Below are 27996 nucleotides of genomic sequence, written 5' to 3'. Positions count from 1 at the left end.
AGTCGAGGTCAAATAACAAGCGAGGCTGTATACAGGGGGTACCGGTACATAGCCTTAACTCTTAATTAACTCAATGTGTGAGGGCACCGGTTAGTCGAGGTCAAATAACAAGCGAGGCTGTATACAGGGTGTACCGGTACATAGCCTTAACTCTTAATTAACTCAATGTGCGAGGGCACCGGTTAGTCGAGGTCAAATAACAAGCGAGGCTGTATACAGGGGGTACCGGTACATAGCCTTAACTCTTAATTAACTCAATGTGTGAGGGCACCGGTTAGTCGAGGTAATTGAGGTAATATGTACATGTAGGTAGAGTTAAAGTGACCATGCATAGATTATAAAAAGAGAGTGGCAGCAGCGTAAACGAAGGGGTCTGGGTAGCCATTTGATTAGCTGTTCAGTCTTATGGCTTGGGGTAGAAGCTGTTAAGACACTTTTTGGACCTAGATTTGGCGCTCCGGTACCGCTTGCCGTGCGGTAGCAGAGAGAACAGTCTATGACTATGGTGGCTGGAGTCTTTGACAATGTCTAGGGCCTTCCTCTGACACCGCCTGGTGTAGAGGTCCTGGATGGCAGGAAGCTTGGCCCCAGTGATGCACTGGGCCGTACGCACTACACTCTGTAGTGCCTTGCGGTTGGATGCAGAGCAGTTGCCATACCAGATGCTCTCGATGGTGCAGCTGTAGAATCTTTTGAGGATCTCAGGACCCATGCCAAATCTTTTCAGTCTCCTGGGGGGGATAGGCTCTGTCATGCCCTCATCATGACTGTCTTAGTGTGTGTGAACCATGATAGTTTGTTGGTGATGTGGACACCAAGGAACTTGAAGCTCTCAACCTGTTAAACTACAACCCCATCGATGAGAATGAGGGCGTGCTCGGGCATCCTTTTCCTGTAGTCCACAATCATCTCCTTTGTCTTGATCACGTTGAGGGAGAGGTTGTTGTCCTGGCACCACATGGCCAGGTCTCTGACCTCCCCCTATAGGCTGTCTCATCGTTGTCGGTGATCAGGCCTACCACCGTTGTGTCATCAGCTGATTTGATGATGGTGCTGGAGTCGTGCCTGGCCACGCGGTCATGAGTGAACAGGGAGTACAGGAGGGGACTGAGCACGCACCCCTGAGGGGCCCCCATGTTGAGGATCAGCGTGGCGAATGTGTTGTTCCCTACCCTTACCACCTGGGGGTGGCCTGTCAGGAAGTCCAGGATCCAGTTATAGAGGTGTTTAGTGGTGAAACATAAGATATTACAGTTTTTAATGCCCCGTTGGTAGGATATATGTGCTCGTAGTTCGTCTATTTTTTATTATTGATTGATTGTATATTGGCTAAAAGGACTGATGGTAAAGGTAGATTGCCCTCTCGGCGACAGATCCTTACAAGGCACCCGGATCGGCGTCCACGATAACTCTGTCTTTTCCTCCTGCGAATGACGGGGATGAGGGCCTTGACGGGTGTCTGGTGTAAATCCTTCTCGTCCGACTCATTGAAGAGGGGTGTGCTTTTGATGGAGTTTGATGCGCCATGAGTTTGTGCTCATGGCGCATCAGAACATAAAAAGATTGTGGTTATTTATACATATAGAACATAATTAATGAGAGACTGGGTTAGCGAATCGTACTTGCAACCACAAATCTCAATGTAAGACCATGAAATTCTAAGTACAATCTCAGGTAGTTCTGTCATCATTATAATCCCAATTAAAGTTGTGCTGTTGCAACTGCTTGTACACACACAGTCCAGTTCAAAGTGAATGATAGCAGGCCCTTGTGGCAAATACAGTACAGAGTGTGTTCTTAGTGCCAGCATCATTTTGTGTTGGTAAATGGAAAGCTACGAGAAATATAGATAAACTCTCTTGGTAAATAGTACTGTCTACAGCCCTCAAACTCAACTCTAGATTTTCGAAGCCAGTTCCACTGAATGTAATTGTTCCCCTATAGTCAGGGACAGATTTAGACCTGGGACACCAGGTGTGTGCAATTATTTATCAGGTAGAACAGAAAACCAGCAGGCTCCGGACCTCGTAGGGTAAGATTTGAGTACAGCTGGTCTACAGTTGATCATAGGGTATTCTAACTCAGGCGAGCAGAACCTCAAATCTTCCATAAGATCGCGCAGTAGCTGCTGTTAACAGAGACAACCCCCCCGAGTTTAACCAACGCTCCCTTTCTGTCCTGCCGATTGTATAGAAGAACCAGCTCGGTTGATGTTTTCCACGTCCTTGTTCATCCATGTCTCGGAGAAACATAGGATATTATAGTTCTTCAAATCACATTGATAGGATAGTCTTGAACGGAGGTCGTCCAGTTTATTCTCCACATTCGCCAATAGAGGAGGGTGGAGGCGGTTTATCCACTCGCCGACGTAGTCTCGTCAGGTATCCCGCACGCCGGCCTCTATAATGCCGCCTCTTCATTTTTGAGTGTTTTGGGTCTGAGCAGAATGTCCTTCGCCGCCGACTCACTGAAGTAGAAAGTCTCGTAGAAAAGATTGCGGAAATGTGTGGACAAAAGTTAAGATCTCTCATGCAACTGTTTGGACTAATGATTGCACCCCTTGACAGACAGCTAGGTCAGTGTATAGCCTTGGTCAGCATTGGCCAGTGCACTGTCAAGAAATATACAAATATAATGCACTTGAGTGTAGGGTACCTTTTCCAATATATATATTTTCTTATGGCCTGAGAATTAGTATCTTTCATTGATTGTTTTGCCAGTTGGATCGTTTGTGGGAGGGGGCAGCTCTGACAGTCAATAACGTAGCCTAGGGATTGACAAGTAGAACGTAATAAATACTAAAGTTAAGCTATCTGCCATTCATCTTTCAACTAGGAATAAAGGAAACGATCATTGAGGATTGCAAGAAGTCAGAAATATGGAAGGTAATGGGACTGGACCTGTTTATTGTGACACAACACTCACTATTGCGTTCTTGAATGCATTGACTTGCATTCCTTCATCGTTTCATCACTTAGACCATCACTCAGACCATCACTTAGACCATCACTTAGACCATCACTCAGACCATCACTTAGACCATCACTCAGACCATCACTCAGACCATCACTTAGACCATCACTCAGACCATCACTTAGACCATCACTCAGACCATCACTTAGACCATCACTTAGATCATCACTCAGACCATCACTTAGACCATCACCCAGACCATGTTAATTGGGTTACGTGCTGTATTCCCGACTGCACACTACCCAGTCATTGTTTTGCATTCCTTCATCGTTTCATCACTCAGACCATCACTTAGACCACATATGTCAGAGTCAAGGCCCGCGGGCCACATCCGGCCCGCAAGAAGGTTTTTTACGGCCCCTGGGATGATCTTGATTTATTATTAGAACCGGCCCGCAGCAAGCCGGCAGCCCGCAGATCTTTTACACGCACCAATACTACATTTCCCACAATGCAAAGGTGACGCACCGAGCAGTAGGCTGCTTCATTTCAATATTTATTGGCACAGCAGTCGTCAGCATCACAGTAAAATTAACTTTCAGATACCCATCAAAAATGGCAAAACGGAAGGTGGATACTGAGAACCGGGGGTTTCAAACAAGGTGGGAGTCGGAGTATATGTTCACGAAGGTAGCTGGAAAACCTGTGTGTCTTCTGTGTGGAGAAAGTGTGGCGGTACTGAAAGAGTATAATCTGAGACGACATTATGAAACGAAACACGCGGACAAAAACAAGAATATGGACATGGAACAAAGGCTACAAAAGGCAGAGGAATTAAAACGAGGCCTCAAATCTCGACAGGCTCTGTTCAAAAAAGCCAAATCACAAGGCCAGGCTGCTGTCAAGGCCAGTTTTATTTTGGCAGAAGAGATCGCTAAATCAGCCCGGCCATTTACGGAGGGGGATTTCATCAAAAACTGCATGATTAAAGTTTGTGACGAAGTTTGCCCAGAAAAAGGCAACTCTTTTTAAATGTGAGTCTGAGCAGAAACACCATTGCCGAGAGAGTAGACCAGTTGTCCATCAATCTAAAAGAGCAGCTTGTGAAAAAGGGAAAAGATTTTATTGCATATTCCTTGGCTGTGGATGAGAGCACCGACATTTCTGACATTGCCCAGTTGTCAATTTTCATCCGCGGAGTGGACTCCAACCTAAGCGTGACAGAGGAGTTTTTGGCTTTACGTCCTATGCATGGCACAACTACGGGGCATGATTTGTATGAAGAGGTGTCAAGATGTGTAAATGAGATGGAGCTGCCTTGGGAAAAACTCGTGGGTTTGACAACCGACGGAGCACCTGCGATGTGTGGACACAGGAGCGGACTGGTGGCGAAGATACGGGAAAAGATGCAAGAGGAAAACGCGACAGGTGAGCTGACAGCTTATCATTGTATCATACACCAGGAAGCGTTGTGCGGTAAAGCCTTGAAAATGGAGCATGTAATGAGCATCATCACGCGCACAGTTAACTTTATCAGAGCCAAAGGTTTGAATCACCGCCAGTTCAAGGCATTTCTGACGGAGTTAGAAACGGAGCATGGTGATTTGCCTTATCACACAGAGGTGCGATGGCTAAGCCAGGGAAAGGTGCTTCAAAGATGTTTCGAGCTTCGTGAGGAGATTTGTCTGTTCTTGGACAGCAAAGGGAAAGACACAACACAACTCCGAGACGAAATGTTTCTGTGTGAAATGGCTTTTCTGTGTGACATTACGAGTCATCTGAATGCAATAAACTTGCAGCTGCAGGGTCGGGATCGTGTCATCTCTGATATGTACAGTACAGTGAAGGCATTTAAAACCAAACTGACTCTGTGGGAGACGCAGATGCGGAAAGAAAATTTGAGCCACTTTCCCAGCTGCCAGACCATGAAAGAGAAGCTCTCTACCAGTGCGTTCCCGAGCACACAGTTGGCTGATAAAATAGGTATGCTTGCCGCTGACTTTCGACGCCGATTTGCTGACTTTGAAGCACAAAAAGCAGGTTGGAACTGCTCGGTAACCCATTTGCTGTTGACGTGGAAAGCTCACCACCAAACCTCCAAATGGAGTTGATTGACCTCCAATGCAATGATGCACTGAGGGCAAAATATGCGGCAGTGGGTGCTGCGGAGTTCGCCCGTTTCCTCCCGGCACAATGCCCCAGCTGCGCATCCAGGCTGCTCAAACGTTGTCTATGTTTGGCAGCACATACCTGTGTGAACAACTGTTTTCTTTGATGAACCTGAACAAAACATCACACAGAAGTCGACTTACTGCTGAACACCTCCACTCAATTCTGAGGATTTCTTCAGCTCAGAGCCTTACCCCGAACATTGATGAACTTGTGGAAAAGATGGGACACCACCAAGTATCACCCTCAACCTCAAACAAGTGAACATTACTGTGCAATCACATATTTAGAGTTTTTACTCAGTTCAAGTTTAAAAGTTAAAATTTAATATTTGTTTTCACTGCATGTTACTTCTCCTTAAACAAAGTGTTGTTTTTGATTAATAGATTTTTGCACTTTATTTTTTTGTATTTCAATCCAATTATATTTTAAAAATATTTCAGTTGAGTGGATGATAGAAAATTGCTATTATTGTTTTTTCTTTGAAGTAAATTTAGCCCACTTTTGCTAAAATAGAAAATATAGTCTACTGATGGTGCCTTGAATACCGGTTTCTTTCATTTAATGTTCATGTTATGGGGATATTTATATAAAGGAAATTTGTCTTTTGTGTCTGTTGAAAATTAAAGATTACTGACAGAGCCATAAGAAAATATTGCTTTATTTATCTGATCATATTGTAATATATTTGTTAGGTTTTCAGTAGGTTCAATTAGGTTCACTAGACTATATGCGTCATTTAAAAATTTTTCAATGAACATTCGAACAGTCCGGCCCTCGTCTTGTAGCTGATTTTTTTATTTGGCCCTCCGTCCATTTGACTTTGACACCCCTGACTTAGACCATCACTCAGACCATGTTAATTGGGTTACGTGCTGTATTCCCGACTGCACACTACCCAGTCATTATTTTGATACACTGCTGTGTGGGAATGCATTGTATGCTGTCTAATGTGAAACATTCAACACAGTGTCTTAATCATAAGGTACCATATCAAGGTCATAACATACATATTTTCTTTCTCAGATATTGATCCACTTCAGCACCAAGCTTCTGTCGACATGCTGCAAAACGTCTGACCTGATGCAGGAGGGAATCACCAGTATGTTACACTAATGGGAATGATAATTTTCATAGATGTCTACCGTTTGGCCTTACTTCCGACCGTTGCGGATTGTAACCATGATTTCAGGACAACAATATGACAGCAATTGTGGTGGTGCACAATCTGTGGTTGACTTCGTTTGTAATTGGAGAATTACATTGCAAGTGGACGTTTTCACACCTCAAAGTGACGCTTCCGTTTCATGTAGAAGGGATGTGAAAATATTAGATCCCTGTAAGGCTGTCTGTTTTGTTACATGCAAGATGGATATAAGAATGTGTCCCCACAACAGCATAAGCAAGACTGACATATCATTAGCATAGAACTTCTTAGGTACTCAATTAGTACAAATAACCAAAGGCTACTTAGAATATGTTTAAAACAGTTGAAAGTGGTGTTATTGATTTCCGCACCATGAACTGAAATTAAACTGTATTTTCTCTTAGTTGTGGAAGACCTCTACAAAAGCAGAGAGCCTGTACTGGAAATGAAGGCCATCTACTTCATGTCCCCGACAGCAAAGGTTCAACATCATTAAATGTCTCTACACCTCAATATGAAAACGTCTATATTGATCATCATTCCAAACAAAATAGTACAACTTGTTCTCCACGTGTTCTAGGTTTGACAGGGCTGTGAATGTGTATTTGTAGTGAAATATTTCCATTCAGTGTTGACAGTGTGTGGATGCCTTCATTGGTGACTTCAAGCTGAAACCTAAATACAAAGCAGCATATGTTTATTTCACTGACTGTAAGTATATACTGAGGGAAGAAATATTCTGTCTTTTTTTATTATAAACCCCTTTATTGATGGTCAATTATTCTGGAACTCTCCCCACATCAGATTGTTCTGATGAGTTGTTCAGCAAGATGAAACAGTACTGTGCAAAATACATACGGGTCTGCAAGGAAATAGATATTTCCTTCTTGCCCCAGGAGTCCCAAGTAAGTTTTTTTAAATTTTCCATTCACATAAGAAACTGTTACTCTCCCTTACAAAATAACTTGCACCATGTCAGTTACGTAGGTTATTCATTTTTGTTGGTCTCTTGGTGCTGGATGTCTGTAGGGCAAAAAGGTACACAAAATCCTGGAAAGGCGTTGCTTTAAAATCTTAATATGATGTTATAAAATGTGGCAATCTGTCAACGCTAGGATTCTGTAACGGAATATCTGGATACAGTAACACTTGTAGATTTATTCAAAAGACCTGTTGTCAGGAGAAAATGCTTGAGGGGTGTGACTTGGATTATATGATCTGTGTTTTATCCCTCTAAAAAAATTGCTTTTAAGAATGCAGAAGCATGGGAAGATTATCAGTTACCGTGTGTTGATGGCACCTAGTATTTGAGAGTGAAGCTGAACACGATGAATTCAGTCAAAATTATTGACTTTTGTAAATGGCATAAACACTTTTCTGGATGTTACTCTCATCCATGTACAGTGGGGAGAACAAGTATTTGATACCCTGCCAATTTTGCAGGTTTTCCTACTTACAAAGCATGTAGAGGTCTGTAATTTTTTTTATCATAGGTACACTTCAACTGTGAGAGACGGAATCTAAAACAAAAATCCAGAAAATCACATTGTATGATTTTTAAGTAATGCATTTGCACTTTATTGCATGATATAAGTATTTGATACATCAGAAAAGCAGAACTTTGGCCCACTCCTCCATACAGACCTTCTCCAGATCCTTCAGGTTTTGGGGCTGTCGCTGGATAATATGGACTTTCAGCTCCCTCCAAAGATGTTCTATTGGGTTCAGATCTGGAGACTGGCTAGGCCAAGCACATGGTATGATTTTTTTTGTTGTTGTTTTGTTTTCTCCCGTGGTATCGTTTAGTAGCTACTATCTTGTCTCATCGCTACAACTCCCGTACGGGCTCAGGAGAGACGAAGGTTGAAAGTCATGCGTTCTCCGATACACAACCCAACCAAGCCGCACTGCTTCTTAACACAGAACACATCCAACCCGGAAGCCAGCCGCACCAATGTGTCAGAGGAAATACCGTGCACCTGGCAACCTTGGTTAGCGCGCACTGCGCCCGGCCCGCCACAGGAGTCGCTGGTGCGAGATGAGACAAGTATATCCCTACCGGCCAAAGCCTCCCTAACCTGGACGACGCTAGGCCAATTGTGCGTCGTCCCACGGACCACCCGGTCGCGGCCGGTTACGACAGAGCCTGGGCGCGAACCCAGAGTCTCTGGTACCACAGCTGGCGCTGCAGTACAGCGCCCTTAACCACTGCGCCACCCGGGAGGCACATTGTATGATTTTTATGTAATTAATTTGCATTTTATTGCATGACATAAGTATTTGATCACCTACCAACTAGTAAGAATTCCGGCTCTCACAGACCTGTTAGTTTTTCTTTAAGAATCCATCCTGTTCTCCACTCGTTACCTGTATTAACTGCACCTGTTTGAACTCGTTACCTGTATAAAAGACACCTTGTCCACACACTCAATCAAACAGACTCCAACCTCTCCACAATGGCCAAGACCAGAGAGCTGTGTAAGGACATCAGGGATAAAATTGTAGACCTGCACAAGGCTGGTATGGGCTACAGGACAATAGGCAAGCAGCTTGGTGAGAAGGCAACAACTGTTGGCGCAATTATTAGAAAATGGAAGAAGTTCAAGATGATGGTCAATCACCCTCGTTCTGGGGCTCCATGCAAGATCTCACCTCGTGGGGCATCAATGATCATGAGGAAGGTGAGGGATCAGCCCAGAACTACACGGCAGGACCTGGTCAATGACCCGAAGAGAGCTGGGACCAGAGTCTCAAAGAAAACCATTAGTAACACATTACGCCGTCATGGATTAAAATCCTGCAGCGCACGCAAGGTCCCCCTGCTCAAGCCAGCGCATGTCCAGGTCCGTCTGAAGTTTGCCAATGACCATCTGGAAGATCTAGATGAGGAATGGGAGAAGGTCATGTGGTCTGATGAGATAAAAATATAGCTTTTTGGTCTAAAGTCCACTCGCCGTGTTTGGAGGAAGAAGAAGGATGAGTACCCCAACCCCAAGAACACCATCCCAACCGTGAAGCATGGAGGTGGAAACATCATTCTTTGGGGATGCTTTTCTGCAAAGGGGACAGGACACACAGCCAGTGGCTCCGTAAGAAGCATCTCAAGGTCCTGGAGTGGCCTAGCCAGTCTCCAGACGTGAACCCAATAGAACATTTTTTGAGGGAGCTGAAAATCCGCATTGCCCAGCGACAGCCCCGAAACCTGAAGGATCTGGAGAAGGTCTGTATGGATGAGTGGGCCAAAATCCCTGCTGCAGTGTGTGCAAACCTGGTCAAGAACTACAGGAAACGTATGATCTCTGTAATTGCAAACAAATGTTTCTGTACCAAATATTAAGTTCTGCTTTTCTGAGGGGCTTTGACCCTGTGACCCCCATCCTTTTAGCTTGCCATGTGCCTTAAGCATGTTCTTGAACAGAAATACAGTGCCTTCAGAAAATATTCATCCTTTGTGTCACTGGGCTACACACAATACCCCGTAATGTCAAAGTGTAATTATGTTTTTAGACATTTTTACAAATTCATAAAATATGAAAGGCTGGAATGTCTTGAGTCATTAAGTATTCAACCCCATTGTTATGGCAATCCTAAATAAGATAATTGGGAAAAATCTGCTTAACAAGTCACGTAATAATTTGCATTGACTCGTACTGTGTGCAATATGAATGACTACCTCCTCTGTACCCCACAATACAGTGAATTATCTGTCCCTCAGTCAAGCAGTGAATTTCAAACACAGATTCAACCACAAAGACCAGGGAGGTTTTCCAATACCTAACAAAGGGCACATATTTGTAGATTCCCCAAAAATAACAGACATTAAATATCCCTTTGACCATGATGAAATTATAAATGACACACAGTCACTACAAAGATACAGGAATCCTTCCTAACTCAGTTGCCGGAGAGGAAGGAAACCGCTCCGAGATTTCAACATGAGGCTATTGGTGACTTTAAAACAGTTAGAGTTTAATGGCCGTGATAGGAAATAATTGAGGCTGGATCAACATTGTAGTTACTCTAAAATGCTAACCTGAATGAGAAGGAAGCCTGTACAGAACATAGTTAAAGTCGGAAGTTTACATACACTTAGGTTGGAGTCATTAACTCGTTTTTCAACCACTCCACGAATTTCTTGTTAACAAACTATAGTTTTGGCAAGTCGGTCAGGACATCTACTTTGTGCATGACACAAGTAGTTTTTCCAACATTTGTTTACAGACAGATTATTTCACTTATAATTCACTGATTCACAATTCCAGTGGGTCAGAAGTTTACATACACTAAGTTGACTGTGCCTTTAAACAGCTTGGAAAATTCCAGAAAATGATGTCATGGCGTTAGAAGCTTTTGATAGGCTAATTGACTTAATTTGAGTCAATTGGAGGTGTACCTGTGGATGTATTTCAAGGCCTACCTTCAAACTCAGTACCTCTTTGCTTGACATCATGGGAAAATCAAAGCAATCAGAGCAATTTCCAAACGCCTGAAGGTACCACATTCATCTGTACAAACAATAGTATGCATGTATAAACACCATGGGACCACCAGCCGTCATACCCCTCGGGAAGGAGACGCGCTCTGTCTCCTAGAGATGAACGTACTTTGGTGCGAAAAGTGCAAATCAATCCCAGAACAACCGCAAAGGACCTTGTGAAGATGCTGAAGGAAACAGGTACAAAAGTATATATATCCAGAGTAAAACGAGTCCTATATCGATATAACCTGAAAGGCCGCTCCAAAACCGCCATAAAAAAAGACAGATTACGGTTTGCAACTGCACATGGGGACGAAGATCGTATTTTTTGGAGAAATGTCCTCTGGTCGGATGAAACAAAAACAGAACTGTTTGGCCATAATGACCATCGTTATGTTTGGGGTAAAAAGGGGGAGTCTTGCAAGCCGAAGAACACCATCCCAACCATGAAGAATGGGGGTGGCAGCATCATGTTGTGGGGGTGCTTTGCTGCAGTGGGGACTGGTGCACCTCACAAAATAGATGGCATCATGAGGAAAGAAAATTATGTGGATATATTGAAGCAATATCTCAAGACATCAGTCAGGAAGTTAAAGCTTGGTCGCAAATGGGTCTTCCAAATGGACAATGACCCCAAGCATACTTCCAAAGTTGTGGCAAAATGGCTTAAGGACAACAAAGTCAAGGCATTGGAGTGGCCATCACAAAGCCCTGACCTCAATCCTATAGAACATTTGTGGGCAGAACTGAAAAAGTGTGTGCGAGTAAGGATGCCTACAAACCTGACTCAGTTACACCAGCCTTGTCAGGAGGAATGGGGCAAAATTCACCCAACTTATTGTGTGAAGCTTGTGGAAGGCTACCCGACATGTTTGACCCAAGTTAAACAATTTCAAAGCATTGCTACCAAATACTAATTGAGTGTATGTAAACTTCTGACCCACTGGGAAGATATGTTTTTTGTTACGTTTGTGGCTGGGGGCTGCGGTGGTAATTGCGTAACTGTGTTACTGACGGTTATTGATGAAGACTGTCAATAAAATAACTGTTAATTTTTTTAAACTGGCCTATATTAATTTTAGGATTTTTTTAATGAACCGAATCTACTCGCATTAACATCTGCTAACCATGTGTATGCGACCAATAAAATGTGATTTAAATTTGATTTGAGTGTTTACTAATGATTATAAGCAATAACAACTAAATGTATTCAACAGCAGTCGTTGTTCTGGCTCTGAGGCCTATATGCACTAATGTTGTCAAATGGACAATGTGCCAATCCTGACATGGTATAATTTGATATGGAATCCTTTCTTAATTTATAGACTAATCAACATTGATCAGGCCCTGTCCTGGCCGATATACTGCCCTAGGTGAAACCAAAAAAAAGTAGAATAGTAGCCTTGGCTATACAATATCGGCCCACAATGCACTTTTATGAATGCCCATGTGGTAGCCTAAGATTGTCAAACGGACAGTTTTCCATTAATGTAACCAAAATGACAGGGATTAATTTATTTTTATGCATGTATTAATTACAGCCATTCTCGTGTTTGCAGAGTAAAAAACCTGCTACACTTCTTTGTAAGGCACTTACGTGCTCCATGTGAGCAATGAGCATGTCTGGTTTCTCTGTCCTGTAAATGTTGAAGGAGCGTGCTCGCGCCTGAGCAGGCATTAGGACCGTCCCAGACTAAAAATAATAATAATTATAATCATGGTCGACCGAGAGTCGTCCTGTTCTTTTCGACCAATTACTTGGTCGAAATGTTAAAAAATATTTTTCCATATGTAGACAGACACCCTATGTGTTTCAACTTCATATGCACTGGGCTTGTCTGATGTTTTAATCATACTGATTGATTAAATAATTAAGATACAAATGACTGGTCACCCTGTGTTAAAAAAAATGACAGCGAGTGCCTGTGTGACTTGCGCACGTTGTCTCGCTCTCCCCCCTACTGCAGTGAAAAGGCACCACATCAAGTGTTTGTTGCGCTGTCCATGCTGAAGCTGCAACATCATTTCAGCCATTTTAGTTTTACTTGTTTCTGACTGAAAAGTTCTGTTACCGAAATCCCTCATTTGTTTAGGAAAACATTCCCTTTTCCCTCAACCGAGGCTCCCGAGTGGTGCAGTGGTCTAAGGCACTGCATCTCAGTGCTTGAGGCGTCACTACAGACACCCTGGTTCGAATCCAGGCTCTATCACAACCGGCTGTGATTGGGAGTCCCATAGGGTGGCGCACAATTGGCCCAGCATCGTCCGGGTTTGGTCGGTGTAGGACGGCATTGTAAATTAGAAGTTGTTCTTAACTGACTTGCCTAGTTAAATAAAAAAATACTTGCTCTCTTTACGTGAAACCTGTAAGCATTTTATGCATGGGACCACTAGGATCTGACCTACAGCCTATCATAATCACATCAATAAATTGGATATAACAAACTCCAAACACAGTAAAATGGATGCAGAGGACGTGACAAATAAACTCGAAATGGGCAAATGTTTACTGGTTGCTCAGGAGGGAAAGGGGAAGTTAGATCTGTGGAAGACATTTGACTTAAAGTCGTTGAGGAAACTACTGGAGATCAAGAAAAGGGAGGGTATAGGAGCAAGCACTGCGTGAGAATTATTTGTGCCAAACAGTTGCTGTTAGATCACAATATTATTTTCTAACCATTTGGAACAGTGTAAACAACACTAAATAAGTGTTAATGTGAGACTTTTCTAACAAAGATTTAAAATATATATATAAAGCCTTTATTACAGCAGACTGAAAACAAACAGTTGCATTTGTGAATTGAGGTTTATTTATTGTTTAGGCACCGCCAGCATTTTTTAAATTTAATTTTAAAACTAAAATGCTTGATTGCATTTTCAAAATATGAATGTCTCATCTGATGGCATGAACGAATGAATGATACAGTAGCCAATACATTTGAAATATAGGCATAAATAAATTATGGTATTAAGACTAAACAGGACGCGCTCTTAGGCCTACAGCTCGATGGTGGTTATACAAGCCTACTAATGATAATGATCACAATAATTGTAATAATAAAAAATAAGGAGATTTATATTTTTAAAGAACGGTATAGGAGCGAGAGCTGCGTGCATATTATGTGTGACAAACAGGTACTGTTAGATTACAATATTATTTTTCTGCCTGTTTGGAACGGTGTAAACAACACTAGATAAATTATAATACCAGTCTGTTAAAAAACAAAAATGAAATGTAAAGCCTTTTTATAGCATAGCAAAGATAAAAACAGCCGAGTCTGTGAAATTGTTTTATCCGACATTTTGCCATTGTATGAGGGTTGATGCTCACAGAATCAGTAGGCTATTAATCAAACAGGCAACAGAATCAGGATCTGATTTATTTCTGTAGATATATATGGATCATTTATAAAGCCAGGCACATTTAACAGTTAGGCTATTGATTATAGTTAAGTTGGGGTTTATTCTCTCTCCTCACTTTTCTTAGACAATTAGGCTAAAGCAAAGGCTGTTTCCTCATCGCTGCTGCCTGCGCCACCTTGTTCTCAATCCCAATATGCTGGTTAACTTTGCTATTATGCACATAGTAACATAGCGAAAGGCTGCAATTCTACGCTGCACTGAAGACTGTTTCAGAACCGCGGACAGCGACCGTATCCAACGTGGGAGAAAGCACATTTGTTATAAAATATTATTCTATTTATTAGTGTTGCACCATTATTTTTACATAATATAACCATATACAATTTCAGTGTCACATGCCTTAGAGTGATGGACTCTGCAATCCCTGTGGCCTCCACAATGGATTAGTCCATTGAGACAGGTGTCTTGTGCACCATGAACAAAAAACAAAAAAACAAAATTGTGACTGCTCGACTGAAGAAATCTCGGTCAACCAACAGCCTATTGAGCAAACAATCGACCAGTTGACTAAATGGGGTCAGCCCTAGCATGCGTTGAAGTACCTGGCCTGCTTCTCAGGAAAGTGCCCAGCTGGGCTTCTGTCATTGTTTTCTTTACAGTAAGTCAATGAAGTATTTTTGTTTTTACATAATTAATTAAAATTATAATAGTTCCCCACAGTATGTTTCCAGGAAAAATCTTTCAAACACTCTCCCTCTTGATAATCAGTGTTGTTGATAAATAGGCTATAGACATGTTGCATGTATATATTTATATTTTAATGATTGTGCATTTCATCTCAGCATAGCATAGCTGTCCCATTTATACTTTCATTATCAATTCATTGTTGCTTTCAGGAAAGCCTAAGATATGATTTTTAAAATATGTTTTAAGGGTTTCCTCCTGTGTCTGACATACGCTGGTGGCTTTGATTTATGGGTGTGTGAGTTTGCTGGAGGTGTGTATTGTACAGAAGTGTGTTTTGGGTCATTGTTTTGTTGAAAAACAAATGATAGTCCCACTAAGCTCAAACCAGATGGGATGGCATATCGCTACAGAATGCTGTAGTAGCCATGCTGGTTAAGTGTGCCTTGAATTCTAAATATATCACTGACAGTGTCACCAGCAAAGCACCCCCACACCATCACACCACCTCCTCCATGCTTTACGGTGGGAACCACACATGCGGAGATCATCCTTTCACCTACTCTGCGATTCACAAAGACACGGCGGAACCAAACATCTCAAATTTGACTCATCAGACCAAAGGACAGATTTCAACCAGTCTCTAATGTCCATTGCTTGTGTTTCTTGGCCCAAGCAAGTCTCCTCTTCTTAATGGTCCTTTTAATAGTGGTTTCTTTGCAGCAATTCGACCATGAAGGCCTGGTTCACGCAGTCTCCTCTGAACAGTTTATGTTGAGATGTGACAGATACTTGAACTCTGAAGGCTGCAATTTGAGGTGCAGTTAACTCTAATGAACATCCTCTGCAGCAGAGGTAACTCTGGGTCTTCCTTTCCTGTGGCAGTTCCCATGAGAGCCAGTTTCATCATAATTCTTGATGGTTTTTGCGACTGCACTTGAAGAAACGTTCAAAGTTATTGAAGTTTTCCGCATTGACTGACCTTCATGTCTTAAAGAAACTGTCATTTCTCTTTGCTTTTTTGAGCTGCTCTTGACATAATATGGACTTGGTCTTTTACCAAATAGGGCTATCTTCTGTATACTACCCCTACCTTATCACAACACAACTGATTGGCTCAAACACATTAAACAGGAAAGAAATTCCACAAACTAACTTTTAACAAGGTACACCTGTTAATTGAAATGCATTCCAGGTGACTTCCTCAAGAAGCTGGTTGAGAGAATGCCAAGAGTATGCAAAGCTGTAATCAAGGCAAAGGGTGGCAACATTGAAAAATCTCAATTATAAAATGTGAACTCTGCAAAAAATGAAACAACCCTTTTTCAGAACCCTGTCTTTCAAAGATAATTCGTAAAAATCCAAATAACTTCAAGGATAGGGTTTAAACACTGTTTCCCATGTTTGTTCAATGATCCACAAACAATTAATGAACATGCACCTGTGGAATTGTCGTTAAGACTAACAGCTTACAGACGGTAGACAATTAAGGTCACAGTTATGAAAACTTAGGACACTAAAGAGGCCTTTCTACTGACTCTGAAGAACACCAAAAGAAAGATGCCCAGGGTCCCTGGGTCCCTGCTCATCTGCGTGAACGTGCCATAGGCATACTGTAATGAGGCATGAGGACTGTAGATGTGGCCAGGGCAATAAATTGCAATGTCCGTACTGTGAGATGTCTAAGACAGCGCTACAGGGAGACAGGACGGACAGCTGATTGTCCTCACAGTGGCAGACCACGTGTAACAACACCTGCACAGGATCGGTACATCAGAACATCACATCTGCGGGACAGGTAGAGGATGGCAACAACTGCCCGAGTTACACCAGGAACGCACAATCCCTCCATCAGTGCTCAGACTGTCCGCAATAGGCTGAGAGAGGCTGGACTGAGGGCTTGTAGGCCTGTTGTAAAGGCAGGTCCTCACCAGACATCACCGGCAACAACGTCGCCTATGAGCAAAAACGTCGCCCATGGGCAAAAACCCACCGTCGCTGGACCAGACAGGACTGCCAAATAGTGCTCTTCACTGACGAGTTGTGGTTTTGTCTCACCAGGGGTGATGGTCGGATTCACGTTTATCGTCGAAGGAATGAGCGTTACTCCGAGGCCTGTACTCTGGAGCGGGATCGATTTGGAGGTGGAGGGTCCGTCATGGTCTGGGGCGGTGTGTCACAGCATCATCGGACTGAGCTTGTTGTCATTGCAGGCAATCTCAACGCTGTGCGTTACAGGGAAGACATCCTCCTCATGTGGTACCCTTCCTGCAGGCTCATCCTGACATGACCCTCCAGCATGACAATGCCACCAGCCATACTGCTCGTTCTGTGCATGATTTCCTACAAGACAGGAATGTCAGTGTTCTGCCATGGCCAGAGAAGAGCCGGATCTCAATCCCATTGAGCACGTCTGGGACCTGTTGGATCGGAGGGTGAGGGCTAGGGCCATTCCCCTCCAGAAATGTCTGGTAACTTGCAGGTGCCTTGGTGGAAGAGTGGGGTAACGTCTAACAGCAAGAACTGGCAAATCTGGTGCAGTCCATGAGGAGGAGATGCACTGCAGTACTTAGTATCTGGTGTGGACACCAGCTGCATTGACTGTTACTTTTGATTTTGACCCCCCTTTGTTCAGGGACAGATTATTCCATTTCTGTTAGTCACATAGTCACACGTCTGTGGAACTTGTTCAGTTTATGTCTCAGTTGTTGAATATTGTTATGTTCATACGAATATATACACATGTTAAGTTTCCTGAAAATAAACGCAGTTGACAGTGAGAGGACGTTTCTGTTTTGAGTTCATTTTTTTGGTTACTACATGTATTATTTCATAGTTTTGATGTTTTGTTGTCTTCACTATTATTCTACAATAAAGACAAACCCTTGAATGAGTATGTGTCCAAACTTTTGACCGGTACTGTACGTTTTGGGGTATGTTTTGTTTTAACCTACGTACGGTTTATAAATGAGGCCCCAGGACCTGGTGTCCCTGGAGGTGTTAAAAGGACAAATGGATGAACAGGTTGTTGGGACATCTAGTTGTCACCTGATGACCCTAGTTTACGTGGCCTTTTGTAAGGAAGCATGTTTTACTTTACACACACCACACATATGCCTACACACACATCCACTCACTGTTTGTTTGCTGTTGTGTTTGTGCTGTTGGCAGTGTCTTCAGTCTTTGTCTGTTTTGTCTTAAATTTATTTTTTTGTTAGTTTTTATCCCAGCCCCCGTCACCACAGGAGGCCTTTGGTCTCTAACCAAGCCGTCATTGTAAATAAGAATTTGTTCTTAATTGACTTGCCTGGTTAAATAAAATAAAGTAAAATCATTGTTTTTTTATCATTATTTTCTGTTTTCTAGATCACAATAAGTGGCTTATCCCAGCTTATGAAAAAGATGCCCCACTCCCGCAAGCAGGTGGCTCAGGTATGTAGCACCATGTAACCTGGTCCGTTTTGGTTGTCATCCTGAGATGGTCTGCTCTGTTTGGGTGTGATGCCTCTGAGGCCCAGTATATTGTGGTGTTTCTTTTCCACCTGCTCTCTATGGTAATGATACTGTGGAAAAACAGGTCAGTCCTCTATTATGTGACTGGGTTTGTATGGAAATTAAAGCTGTTCACTTATACTGCCATGTGGGAAAATGTATTGATATTAGAATAAAATATTAGACTGTTTTCCTCAGCCATGTTTCTATGTCAACCACATAAAAATGTCCATCTGAATTTGACTGAAGACTGTATGAACCACTTCCAGAAGAATGTGCAGGAACTCTGCAAAGCTGAGCAGGTATGCTTTACAGTGTCTCCTATTTTTGGACAACATGTCACTGTTGTAATGTACATGTCCCTTATGTATGACCTTGTGGTTTCTGACTGATGCTGTGTGCTCACTGTTGTGTAGGACCTGGCAGTAGGCTCTGATGTGAAGGGTCAGAAGGCGAAGGACCCGATGAGGACACTGCTTCCTGTTGTTCAGGACTGCTTCCTGTGCTGTTGCACCCCCACGACATCTACGGCAAAATCAGAGCTGTTCTCCTCTACTTCTTCAGCCTCAACGGCAAGTCTGCTGCTCCGACTCACCCTGTGCCCTCACAGTTTTAAAGAGGATCTTTAAATGTACATGTAAACATTTAGACACTTTTATATGGCATCTATTCAATTGAAAATTTTAAGTTTTAAAATGGAAGATCATGAATTCCTTATGTGCCCCTTGACAAAGGTACCATTGGAGCTTCAGCTATAGGAATATTCCTTCAATAGAATCTCTTTTCGTTTGGCCTGAGGTACCATTGGAGCTTCAGCTATAGGAATATTCCTTCAATAGAATCTCTTTTCGTTTGGCCTGAGGTAACTTTAGTCAATGACCATTTTTTAAAACCTTTTTTTCTTTCTGGTTCTGAACAGGAACCACAGAGGAGAACCTGAACAAACTCATCCAACACGTTAAGATTGACGAGGACAGAGAGTTTATTCTCAACTGGAGAGAACTGGGAGTCCCCATCACGTCTTCGGTTAGTGGGATTTTAGTAGTTTGCTAGATCTTAGCATAGTCATAGCCCAGGTGGATTATACAGTACCATCAGTGTATTGTATTATAGAGTGGAACTTCACTAGTTTTATGTTTTTTCTTGCTTTTCTTATTTTGTATCTTAAACTTTACTTTTATTTATGGTTTCGTTTCTATGTCTCTCTTTCTCCCTCCAAGCTTGTTCCCACTTCCCAGGTCGTCTCGAAGGGAGCGATTTCAGGAAGAGACCTGATGGACACCTGTCATAAAAGACCTGATGGAGGTCAGCGTAATGCAGACGGTGATAACGTTGATAAACCGTTTCTTTGTCTCACAGAACAGAACTGTGTCACTTAGCTTTTTTCAGGCACAGGGGAGGGAGGGAGTTACAAGGGGCAGGGTGGAGCAGGAAGTGATGGGCCCAAACAGAGCCTGTATTCACAAAGTAGGAGTGCTATTCTAGGATCAGTTTACCCTTTTTAGATCTCGGTTCCATGGACAGTTTGGACCTGATGCACTTCTTCTCTGAGACACTTTGTAGAGTTCGAGGTGTCAAAAATTTTCTGAATGTGAAGTTTTATTACAGTTTTCATGAGTGCACCCCATAAAAGACGCACCGGTAGTCTACACACCCGTTTCACACGTCGTTCGTTGTTATGATCTGTCAAAACGGCACTACAATCAGAGGTGTAGCAACTGAAGTGGGAGATGAATCATCAATGCCGAATGGAAGGAGTAGGGCTACAATGATCAACCAACAGGTAGGCTGAGATTTAATGTGAATAGAGTGTTGATGCAGTCAAGACCGACACTACCAGATGGTATGATAGATGGCAGCAACAACTTTGTCAAACTAATTAATGCCAGTCAGTTTGGCCACTTTGTTCTCTCCATTTCTCTCCCTCCTTGCCACACACACCTGCCCCTCGAGTCTCCATTGAAGTTTCCCAACCCAAAAAAAGTTGTTCTTTAAAAACGCATGTATTTCGATATCCGAAAAGAAGTTATGATATTATTCAAGTAGTGAAGTCATTTCAAATGCCCATCCCTAAATTGAACAAAGGCTCTGGTTACTCTGCTAGGGATGGGCATTTGATGTGATTGCACTATTCACATGTTCAGATAGTCGAAATACATGTTAAAAATTCAATGGAGACCTGCTCACGCTACGAACTTGTTGCTGCCATAGGTTATCATACCATCTGGAGGTAGTGCCTGTCTTGACTGCATCAAATCGTTGTAAAGAAGCTAGCTAGCTACAGTAGTCCGCTAAGTTAGCCAGCTAGCACAAGTAGCAAGTGTAATTTAGGCTATTTTGCTACGCCCCCCGTACTGGTCTACAACAACTCCTTTCATATGAAACAGCAGCCTACCTTTTGGTTGATCATTGTAGCCTCCTCCTCAATTAGCCAACTTCATTGTCATTTTTTAAATTACCTGTAGCGCCTCTGATTGACCGACAATAAGCTACACGTGTGTAGGCTACCAGTGCGTACTCAAAAAAACTGTTATGAATTTTATGAATAAATGACTAAACAATATCCCCATTTTAAATAGAACTGTAACTAAGTAAACTATACCCTGTTTTACAATATCTGATTTATAATGTTAGTTCATAAAGAAGGGATTATGTGGCATGAACAAGGAGTAATTAAACATAATGAACACCATTCCAACTAGTCTGGGGAGGAACGGGTTGTGGGTTAAGTAAGCTGATAGGTTAACGACCCTATGGTTGAACCGACGAAACTTAGCTCTGGGGTGTTTTAGATAAGGCCGTGAGTGCATTCCTAGGTTTTCTGTTAACTAGAACTGTCAGCTAAGTGGTGATCGATAATGGTGAGGGATCAAGAGTTAATTCAGTTGTGTTGTGTGTCCGCATTAGTGAGTCGGAATGAACCTTTAAACTTGCTTTGTCTCGGTCGAGAGGAGGAGATTCAGTCACCAATGACGTCATATTTTGTATATAAACTGTTGTTCGTGCTAACATGTTGTAACGGTTTTCTTCTGTGGACGAAGGATCGGACCAAAGCGCAGCGTGGTTAGAGTTTAACATGTTTAATAAAGACCATAAACGTGAACACTACAAATTACCAAAACAACTGTGGCAAAACCAAAACAGTCCTATCTGGTGCAAAGACAGAAGACAACCACCCACAAAACCCAACACAAAACAGGCTACCTAAACATGGTTCCCAATCAGAGACAATGACTTACACCTGCCTCTGATTGAGAACCATATCAGGCCAAACATAGAAATGGGAAAACTAGACACACAACATAGAATGCCCACTCAGCTCACGTCCTGACCAACACTAAACCAAAGAAAACACAAAAGAACTATGGTCAGAACGTGACACAGAATAGAATAATAGAATAAATACTATTATCTAGTATTGATAAGACTGGTCTCCGTCTATTTTATGCAAACAAGAATCTTACAAATTCTCATAAAATAGATTAAGTGAATTCAATTAATGAAAACATATTGGAATAATGAAAATAATGAATAATGAAATTACGTTAACAATGTCATAGAACAATTTTATTAACATTTTGAATGTAGTGGCCTTTCCTTGTAGGCTATGTTTATTTAATTAACTAGGCAGGTCAGTTAAGAACACATTCTTGTTTGCAATGACAATGTTTACAATGACAATGTGATGCAGTGCCTTAGACCGCTGCTCCACTCGGTCCCCTTATGAAGCAAGGTCACATTGATAATTTAGTTTAATTTTAGACTCTTCATTGTTAAAATAGGCCTACAGAGAGGATGGGGTCCATCCAGATCAGGTGCCTGGACCCTGTCCTCACATTTCAAGGCTGTGCTGAGACATTTACTTATTAACACTCCAAGTCCCCCTCAGGTAATCCCAACCGTAAATTGTCAGCATTGTCTTTATACTGCAGGCCTGCACCAGGTAACCTTCATTGACTCTTGTTTAAACCCACGTCCTCGCTCGAGGCATAGGCCCAATGGTTCAGTTCTATACAATCCTGTACCTATTCCAATTGAAACCAATCCCATGGTATTTTCAAATAATGGGACTCCATAACTCCATCTGACCTGAAATCCCGCAGCTGCGGTCTTGGAATTTGTTCATATAAATGCCAGAAGTTTGATTTCAAAGATGGATTTGATTTGAAATTCTAGCTTCTCAATCCAACGTGAACATTCTGATCATTTCGGGTTACGTGGTTGAATAATTCTGTGCTGGACTCTGATGTATCTCTGTCTGCTTATAATATTTACGGATTGGACAATTTGCAGAGGTGGTGGTGGTGTAGACATATTTATAAAGGACCATTTAAATGTTACAGTTTCTCTCGCTGCCTCTCTCCCTAAGCAGTTTGATTGTCTCGTTCTTAATGTGGGCCTTGGTCACCTTAATGGTCATTAATGACCAGCTGACACTAGTAGGAGTGTATCGCCCTCTCTCGGCTCCCTCATGTTCTCTTAGATCAAATCAAATCAAATCAAAAGCGGCTGGGGATGCAATTCTTAGCAATTCAGATAAATTTATGTTATCTAAGTATGGTAAATCTGAACCCTTCATTTTAGGCGATTGCAATATTGATTGTGAGACGCCAGTGTCAGATACATTGAAAGATATTTGCTATGAGCTAGACCTGTCTCAGCCTATAACTGAGCCTACATGGCCACATCCTAAAGATTCATCAATCTACCCTGATTGATATTATTTTGACGGATACTCCAGATAAATATGTTGCTAGTGGGGTTTTCCCACTGGATTTGAGTGACCGTTGTCTATGTCAGAGATGTGAGACTGCATCAATCTAAGCCTCGTGTCGTCACTAAGAGGAACTTTAAAAACGTGTGGACCAGCTTTTTTACATTATTTTAGTGACCTTGATTGTATCCCAGCTATCCCTGCCTGGACCTGATTTTGCTTTAATCTTTTTTGCAAATGTATTCAATACTATTGTAGATAATCATGCATCCTTTAAAACTAAGAGTTAAAGGTAGATCGAATGCCTGGTTCACTCCTGAATTATCCGAAGTCATTCATAAGACATGTTGCGAGGGTCAAGGCCAGGAACACAGGTTTAGGCTCAGATTGGAAATATTTTAGGCTTCTGAAGAATCAATGTGTAAGACAGAAAGGCTAATCAGAAAGGCTAATCAGAAAGGCTAATCAGAAAGGCTAATCAGAAAGGCTAATCAGAAAGGCTAATCAGAAAGGCTAATCAGAAAGGCTAATCAGAAAGGCTAATCAGAAAGGCTAATCAGAAAGGCTAATCAGAAAGGCTAATCAGAAATGCTAATCAGAAAGGCTAAATCTGATTTATTCTGTAACCACTGCTTCTGATTCATGAAAAATTCAGGAGTGGTAGGGAGCATTGACACTCAAATCAAACTCAGAGGCTTCTCCCATCCCTGGTGTTATGCCAGTTTGTGACAATGAGTGGTTCAAGTTATACAAGCTGAACTCTATAGCAGAAATTATCAACTAGATTCAGCAATTTATTTATAGAGCAGCTGATCGGGGGGGACGGAACATAATTACTAATAATTTGTAGACTGCAAATTGACCACAATAATCCCAGATATAGTATTTAACTAAAACACCATTTCAAATCTTGCTCACATTTGTATATGATCTCTCTATAATGCTTGGGAATACTTGGGACCAGACTTCCAAAATGAAAATCCCTTGGAGACAATTTCTGATATTGTTAGTCTTATGTCCAAGAATGAAAATCCCCCGTTTTATTTTGTGGATTTGTTTAGGGCTCAGAGAACTTTTGTGGGGTGGGGGGGGGGGTCAGGCAAATAAAAAAAAACATGTGCCAAATTCGGGTCTGTGGGCCGACAGGTCGGGAACCCTGCTTTATAGTCTAGGTCTCGCATATGGTAGAGATGCAGATGATTATTTTTTAATGAATAAAATCATATATGATAATGTAACTTATTAATATGTTCCAATCTCACACACACCCTCTCCATATCTTAATCCCTCTCTCCTCTCCTAGTGCCCGTCAGAAACACAAGGCCAGTTCTCAGGATGAGCGGAGGAGTGGCTCCAGGCTCATCATCTTCGTCATCGGAAGGATCCGCTACTCAGAGATTCGCTGTGCCTACCAGGTCACACTGTCCATCAAGTCCTGTGAGGTCCTCATAGGTAGGTACCAACAGCAGTGGGTGAATCTCAAAAGTATTCACGGTTAGTTGCGTCCTCTCTCGTCGCTTCCAAGGTGAGTTGAGACTTTTGAGATTCACCCAACCATTGCTCTTGTCCCAAACTACAGCCCAGTCAGTACCTGTTCTAGTGCTTGACACCCCCTGCTGTAAATACACGGTAGTACAAGAGGTAATGAATGGAAAATGATGATTCACAGGACAACGGTATGGTTCTGTCATGGTCTTGAATGTCAGGCAAAGCAACACTACAGAATGTTCTTCATCTGTGATTTTTACGACATTATTTTGCTAGTAAACAAACATGTCATTTTCATTATATCTCCAGGATCATCCCACATTGTGACCCCGATCAAGCTCCTAGACGATATTCAGGCCCTGAGCAAACCAACCTCCACCAAGGAGTCCTTTACAATAGTGAAGGAGTGACCCACCCTGTACCCCTTCCCCCTATGTAACACCAACCACACTCCCCTTTTCCCTGTACCCCTTCCTATGTAACACCAACCACACTCCCCTTTTCCCTGTACCCCTTTCCCCTATGTAACACCAACCACACTCCCCTTTTCCCTGTACCCCTTCCCCCTATGTAACACCAACCACACTCCCCTTTTCCCTGTACCGCTTCCCCCTATGTGAACCCAACCACACTCCCCTTTTCCTTGTACCCCTTCCCCCTATGTAACACCAACCACACTCCCCTTTTCCCTGTACCCCTTCCTATGTAACACCAACCACACTCCCCTTTTCCCTGTACCCCTTTCCCCTATGTAACACCAACCACACTCCCCTTTTCCCTGTACCCCTTCCCCTATGTAACACCAACCACACTCCCCTTTTCCCTGTACCGCTTCCCCCTATGTGAACCCAACCACACTCCCCTTTTCCCTGTACCCCTTCCCCTATGTAACACCAACCACACTCCCCTTTTCCCTGTACCCCTTACTCAAATGTAACCCCCCATGACTTGCACAGTTAAATACAAATAACAAATCCCTGAGCACAAAGTGCTCGACTTCCTCAGTGGATGACGGAAGGGAATTCATATTCTAGATACTAGTCATTAGCTATGTCTATTATTAATACTTCACTTTTAAACCTTTTGCACATTTGTAACATAATTGTTGTGCCCTACCCTAAAGTACAGTTATTACCTTTTTTAAAATCAAATCTACCTGTGTGGGTGTGTCCCAAATGGGGTCTTATAATAGGGCTCTGGTCAAATCTACCTGTGTGGGTGTGTCCCAAATGGGGCCTTATAATAGGGCTCTGGTCAAATCTACCTGTGTGGTTGTGTCCCAAATGGGGTCTTATAATAGGGCTCTGGTCAAATCTACCTGTGTGGGTGTGTCTCAAATGGGGCCTAATAATATGGCTCTGGTCAAATCTACCTGTGTGGGTGTGTCTTAAATGGGGCCTAATAATATGGCTCTGGTCAAATCTACCTGTGTGGGTGTGTCTCAAATGGGGCCTAATAATATGGCTCTGGTCAAATCTACCTGTGTGGGTGTGTCTCAAATGGGGCCTTATAATAGGGCTCTGGTCAAATCTACCTGTGTGGGTGTGTCTCAAATGGGGCCTAATAATATGGCTCTGGTCAAATCTACCTGTGTGGGTGTGTCTCAAATGGGGTCTTATAATAGGGCTCTGGTCAAAGCTACCTGTGTGGGTGTGTCTCAAATGGGGCCTAATAATATGGCTCTGGTCAAATCTACCTGTGTGGGTGTGTCTCAAATGGGGTCTTATAATAGGGCTCTGGTCAAATCTACCTGTGTGGGTGTGTCCCAAATGGGGTCTTATAATAGGGCTCTGGTCAAATCTACCTGTGTGGGTGTGTCTCAAATGGGGCCTAATAATATGGCTCTGGTCAAATCTACCTGTGTGGGTGTGTCTCAAATGGGGTCTTATAATAGGGCTCTGGTCAAATCTACCTGTGTGGGTGTGTCCCAAATGGGGCCTTATAATAGGGCTCTGGTCAAATGTTGTACTGCTGGGGAATAGGGTGCTGTTTGGTTTTGGTCTCCCCTTAAAACACTCATAATGTTCCACGTTGTAAAGCCTGTGTTTGGTTTTGGTCTCCCCTTAAAACACTCATAATGTTCCACGTTGTAAAGCCTGTGAGAAATGCTTAGAGATGTAATATGGATGAAATAAGACGTCGAAGAGCTGAGCTAATGTTGTGCATATGATGTAAGCCATGTCTGCTGCTTGCTAAACTCTCAACCTGCTCTCACTGTTTATATTTTCTCACCTGTATAATGATTATCAACAGTGTTTTTAACAGATTATTTATCTTGTGTTGAACAACTGATAAACAACTGGATGTGGTTCAATGGTGCCTTATTCTTTGGAGTGATTCCTCACTTTGTTAAAATTCTGCTATGAAAAACAACTATACTTTAGTGCTAAAGCCATTTACTGAAACACTCATATTGATCAAGGTTTTTTATAGAACATGTATGGGTCATCACCACACAATATAATGTTGATTTTGTATTTTTTTTTTGAGGGGAGGTGTCAAACATCTCTTATCTGAAAAATGAAGGAAATACATTTATCAGAAAGCCTCATCAGAACAACAGTACTGTGATCTTTGCAACACTTATACCAAAAGCCAGTCCTCTCCAGTGGGCTACTACAGACAGGAAGCAGAGGCAAAGATTTCAATGGAGAAGACAATAAGAGCAGCAGGGTTTTTGACTGGTATCCGGCAGAGCTGGGACATGGGTATCGGGTGGACCAAGTGTCCTCATAACTGAGGGAGACAATGGGTCTCCCCCTCTCTGACAATATGAGGCTTCTGTAATGTAATATATCGAATCTGACACCCGTTTTGCCCGGCTCCCTGAAGAATACAGGATCACAGCCATGTTTTACATTGTGTCAATTGATTGTTGGTGGTGAATCATCGCATTGGAGTGTGTAGGCTACATATATTACTAGTGCCCCATATTGACCCTGTATTAGCAACTTGAATTGAATTGACTGAATTTTTCAGACACATTTTTGGGGATAAGTGCACCCTGCAGAACATATATATCATTAAATATATTAACAAAATATCTCCACGTCTTTGGTTTTCAGATCAGTGTGTAAGAGGAAGCTGCTGTAGAGTATTGAGACTGATCCATCCCTAGTCTGAGAGACAGAGCAGATCACAAATCAGTTTTTGAACACAGTATATAAATAGACAACAGGAGATGGAACAACATTGATACTACAGAGGACAAGACTTCCTCAAATTGTTGTTGCTAAATTAATTGAGCAATAAAGCATTATTAGTGATAATTAGGTGGACATGCATGTAATGTCTTCCATTTGCCTCATAACAGAGTCTTGTGAATCAGATTGCATTGCTTATTCAAATATTAGACTCGTTTATAGACCAAGTCCATTGACAGTAGTAGTCTAATGTTGCCCTTGTTTCCAAATTGACCTTGAAAAGAGTAACAGAAGAGTAAAAATTACAATGTATCTCGACTATAGGTATGTCGAAATGTAATTGGTCAAGGATACCAGTGTTACTATAAGGCGTGGTTTGCTTCAAGTTGTGTTCAGCGCCATTGGC

At 42.3% G+C, this 27996-nt stretch overlaps 1 pseudogene; it reads left to right on the top strand.

Moving 5' to 3' along the window:
* Positions 1–2547: 2547 nt before the first annotated feature.
* Positions 2548–24916, top strand: LOC115145413 (syntaxin-binding protein 3-like; annotated as a pseudogene).
* The last annotated feature ends 3080 nt before the right edge of the window (positions 24917–27996 follow it).

The sequence above is a fragment of the Oncorhynchus nerka genome, linkage group LG17 (genome assembly GCF_034236695.1).
Source record: "Oncorhynchus nerka isolate Pitt River linkage group LG17, Oner_Uvic_2.0, whole genome shotgun sequence".
NCBI lineage: Eukaryota > Metazoa > Chordata > Actinopteri > Salmoniformes > Salmonidae > Oncorhynchus > Oncorhynchus nerka.
The sequence above is the reverse complement of the archived record's forward strand: the minus strand, read 5'-3'. Positions and strand labels throughout refer to the sequence as shown.